Raw genomic sequence first — 5,106 nt, 5'->3', positions numbered from 1 at the left:
AAGGGGGAGGCCGGCCAGCCTTGGTGCGCCCCAAGGAGAGGAGGAATCCTCTTCCTACTAGGAAGAGGATTCATCCTTTCCTAGTCCAACTAGGAAGAGGGAAGGGGGAAGGAAAGAGAGGGGGAAGGGAGAGGGAAAGAGGGGCCGCGCCCCCCTCCCCTAGTCCAATTCGGACTCCTCATGGGAGGGGGCACACCACCTCCTGGGCTGCAGCCCTCTCTCTCCCCTCAGGCCCACTAAGGCCCAATACTTCCCCGGGGGGGTCCCGTAACCCCTTCGGCACTCCGGTTTTCTCCAAAACCATCCGGAACACTTCCGGTGTCCGAATATAGCCGTCCAATATATCAATCTTTACGTCTCGACCATTTCGAGACTCCTCATTATGTCCGTGATCACATCCAGGACTCCGAACTACCTTCGGTACATCAAAACACATAAACTCATAATACCTATCGCCACCGAACTTTAAGCGTGCAGACCCTACGGGTTCGAGAACTATGTAGACATGATCGAGACTCGTCTCCGGTCAATAACCAATAGCGGAACCTGGATGCTCATATTGGTTCCTACATATTCTACGAAGATCTTTATCGGTCAAACCGCATAACAACATACGTTGTTCCCTTTGTCATCGGTATGCTACTTGCCCGAGATTCGATCGTCGGTATCCTCATACCTAGTTCAATCTCGTTACCGGCAAGTCTCTTTACTTGTTCCGTAATACATCATCCTGCAACTAACTCATTAGTCACAATGCATGCAAGGCTTATAGTGATGCGCATTACCGAGAGGGCCCAGAGATACCTCTCCGACAATCGGAGTGACAAATCCTAATCTTGATCTATGCCAACTCAACAAGCACCATCGGAGACACCTGTAGAGCACCTTTATAATCACCCAGTTACGTTATGACGTTTGGTAGCACACAAAGTGTTCCTCCAGTACTCGGGAGTTGCATAATCTCATAGTCATAGGAACATGTATAAGTCATGAAGAAAGCAATAGCAACAAACTAAACGATCATCGTGCTAAGCTAACGGATGGGTCAAGTCAATCACATCATTCTCTAATGATGTGATCCCGTTAATCAAATGACAACTCATGTCTATGGTTAGGAAACATAACCATCATTGATTCAACGAGCTAGTCAAGCAAAGGCAAACTAGTGACACTCTCTTTGTCTATATATTCACACATGTACTAAGTTTCCGGTTAATACAATTCTAGCGTGAATAATAAACATTTATCATGATATAATGAAATATAAATAACAACTTTATTATTGCCTCTAGGGCATATTTCCTTCAGCATGCTGGATAGCGGTCGATGTGTGGAGTAATAGTAGTAGATGCACGCAGGAGTCGGTCTATTAATCTTGGACGTGGTGCCTATATATTGATCATTGCTTGGATATCGTCATAATTATTTGAAGTTCTATCAATTGCCCAACAATAATTCGTTTACCCACCGTGTGTTATTTCTTGAGAGAAGCCACTAGTGAAATCTACGGCCCCGGGTCTATTCTTTATCAATTTGCCTTTGAGATCCATTTTTATTTGCTCTTGTTTTCAGATCTATTATTCCAATAACCCAAAAATACGTTGCTGCACTTTTACATTTTTTATTCCATGTTTATTCGAGATATATTGATCCAATCTATCCAATTTTGTCCCATCAACTTGACAATTTCCTACACTGTTACCTGTAAGAGGGATTGACAACCCCTCATAAGTGTCGGGTTGCAAGTATTTGTTCTTTGTATGCATGTACCATTTACATAGTGTTGCTTGGTTCTCCTACTAGATTGATACCTTGGTTTCATAACTGAGGGAAATACCTATCGTAGTTGTGTTGCATCATCCCTTCCTCTTTGGGGAAATACTGACGTAGTTCAAGCGACATCAGTGCCTCGCTGCCCCTTCTGTCACTGGGAGAGGACACAGCAAGATCGAACCCATCACAAAGCACCTCTTCCCATGGCAAAAATATCGATCTAGTCGGCCTAACTAAACCAAAGATTCGGAGAAGAAATACGAGGCTATAAATAATCATGCATATAAGAGATCAAAGAAGACTCAATTAATATTCATGGATATAGATTTGATCGTAAACTCAAAGTTCATCATATCCCAACAAATTGAACACACCACAAAAAGAGTTACATGAAATAGATTTCCAAGAGACCATTGTATTGACAATCAAAAAGAGAGAAGAAGCCATCCAGCTACTGCCTATGGACCCTTAGGTCTATGGTGGACTACTCACGTATCATTGGAGAGGCACCAATGAGGATGATGAACCCCTTCGTGATGGTGTTAGATTGGATCTTGTGGTTCTGGTACTTGCGGCAGCTGGAATTGTGTTTTGTCGATTCCCCTAGGGTTTCTGGAATATTTCGTAATTTATAGGGCGAAGAGGTGGTGCAGGAGACCTCCGTGGGGCCCACAACCCCCATGGGCGCGCCTGGGCCTCCTGGTGCGCCTAGGTGTCTTGTGGTCCCCACAGGGATCCTCTTTGGTACTTTCTTGGCCCCCAAGGTGTCTTCTGGTCCAAAAAATCTCAAAAAAGTTTCGCTGCGTTTGGACTTCTTTGGTACTGATATTCTGCAAAGTAAAGAAACAACAACTAGCACTGGGCATTATGTCAGTAGATTAGTCCCAAAAATAATATAAAGTTGCCATAAAATGATTGTAAAACATCCAAGAATGACAATATAACAACATGGAACAATAAAAAAATATAGATATGTTGGAGACGTATGAGGGTGTATTGTTCCATCTCCTGCATAAGGATTAGCTAGCAGTTTCTCTATCATACCTGAAGGAATCTCATAATAAATATTTTGAGTAGGTGCAATAGGTTGAGGACCAACTCTTTGTGCTTCGAGACGAGGTGAAGATACCCCAAACAAACCCCTCAAAGGATTGTTTTCCAAAGTAACTAGTGACAGTAAATTTTAGCACATAATATAAATGTTTCCTTACCAAATTCCACTCACCAAAGGCGCTTCACTCCCTAGCAATGGCTCCAGAAAAGAGTCTTGATGACCCACAAGTATAGAGGATCAATCATAGTCCATTCGATAAGTAAGAGTGTCGAACCTAACGAGGAGCAGAAGGAAATGACAAGCGGTTTTCACCAAGGTATTTTCTGCAAGCACAGAAATTATCGGTAACAATTAGTTTGATAGCAAGGTAATTTGTACAAGCAACAAGTAACATTAGTAACTAAAGTTCAGCAAGGTAGCCCAATCCTTTTCTACGGTAAAGGAAAGGCCGTAACGGTCTCTTATAATAAGCAAAGCGTTCTTGAGGACACACGGGAATTTCATCTAGTCACTTTCGTCATGTTTGTTTGGTTCACATTCGTTACTTTGATAATTTGATGTGTGGGTGGACTCGTGCTTGGGCGATGTTCTTACTTGAATAAGCCTCCCACTTATGATTAAACCCTCTCGCAAGCATCTGCAACTACGAAAGAAGATTAAGATAAATCTAACCATAGCATAAAACATATGGATCCAAATCAGCCCCTTACGGAATGGTGCATAAACTAGGGTTTAAAATTCTGTCACTCTAGCAACCCATCATCTAATTACTACTCCACAATGCCTTCCCTTAGGCCCAAAGGCGGTGAAGTGTCATGTAGTCTATGTTCACATGACACCACTAAAGGAAGCAACAACATACATTGTAACACCCGGATAGTTAAGCTACAGTAACCCTCGAAAGGTGATGCCATGTCATCACTTTCACTGTTGCTAAATCCCTCGTTGATTCAAACCGATTTAAATTCAAATTCAAATTAAAGTCAAAATTCAAATTTCTCAAACATGCAAACTAAAATGTCCAAAGTGTTTCAATTAATCCCTGGATATTTTTCATGTTGAAACCCATATAAAATATTTTAATGCCCCTAAATGAATAAAGCATGGACTAAAACAATTATTTAATTACTTTTAAATAATAAACCAATGCAAACTATTTAATAGGGTGCCAAATTATATGTGGCGGTGGCATATTTATTGATACTAATTTTGGGGATAGTATTGTTTTTTCTTCAAAAACTAAAATAAAAGGAAACAAAAAAAGAATAGAAAAATAAAATTAAAAGGAAACCCCTAGTTCCCCCACCCCCTGGCTTTGGCTCAGCCGGCCCAGCCCACCCTTGTCCCCGTCGGTCGTCTCTCTCCTTTCCCCCCTGTTCAACCGACCGACTCCTCCCCGCTCGCCCCCGCCAGATCGTCTTGCCGGCCACGTCACTACAGCGACCGCCCTGTAGCTCTTGCGTGGATAAGAGCGGCGCCACGCACGCTCTGGACCCTCGCTAGATCTTTTCCCCTTCCTCCTCTCGCTGATGCGTCCTCCCCCGCCATGGCGGCCACTGCCATCATCGTCGCCTTGCCGCCCGCGTAGCCACAGAGCTCCCCGCACCCAGCCACAGTGCCCACGAGGTCCACCATGCTCCGCTAGGTTGCCTACGTCCACGAGCTCGAGCTGAAGAGCCCCACATCGCTGGATCCAACCGTCTCCTTCCTCGACGGCCACCGGCGATCCCTGACGATTCCGGCGCCTCCCCGACTCCTCCCCGAGCCCGCTTGTGCTCAACTACAGGGCCTCCGTGAGCCCCTCTCCCCTCCCCCTCTTTTCCCTGAACGATTCCGTCCCCGTAGCTCCCTTCGTCATAGCCATGTTTTTGCTGCCACCGGACCTTGCTGGGCCGGCGATTTCGTCCGCCCCCGCCGCGGTCTGGCTGCTCCTGCCCCGCACTCTCTCTGGTCGTCCAGGCCACACTCGCCGTGATCCCGACCGTGCCCCCTCGCGACCAAGGCCGCGTCGCCCTCGCTCACCACTGTTCGCGGCCTCGCGTCCCTGCTGCCCGCTATATTTTGCTGCTGCACGCTGCCTTCCACCACGCCGGCCATCGCTTGGGGCCCTGCTCCGCATCACCGTCGCCACTGGCGCCCACGGTCGTTGCCCCGCGACGGCGGATCGCGCCCGCCCGCTTCCCCTGTGCGCGCTCGCCGCGCTCAGGCCTCGCCTCGCGCGCGCGCGTGGCCGCTGCCCGCCGGTCGGCCTCCACCAGCTCCTGGCTACTGCTGCTGCC

Source organism: Triticum dicoccoides, chromosome 5A (assembly GCF_002162155.2).
Source record: "Triticum dicoccoides isolate Atlit2015 ecotype Zavitan chromosome 5A, WEW_v2.0, whole genome shotgun sequence".
Taxonomy (NCBI): domain Eukaryota; kingdom Viridiplantae; phylum Streptophyta; class Magnoliopsida; order Poales; family Poaceae; genus Triticum; species Triticum dicoccoides.
This window is presented reverse-complemented; position numbering follows the sequence as displayed.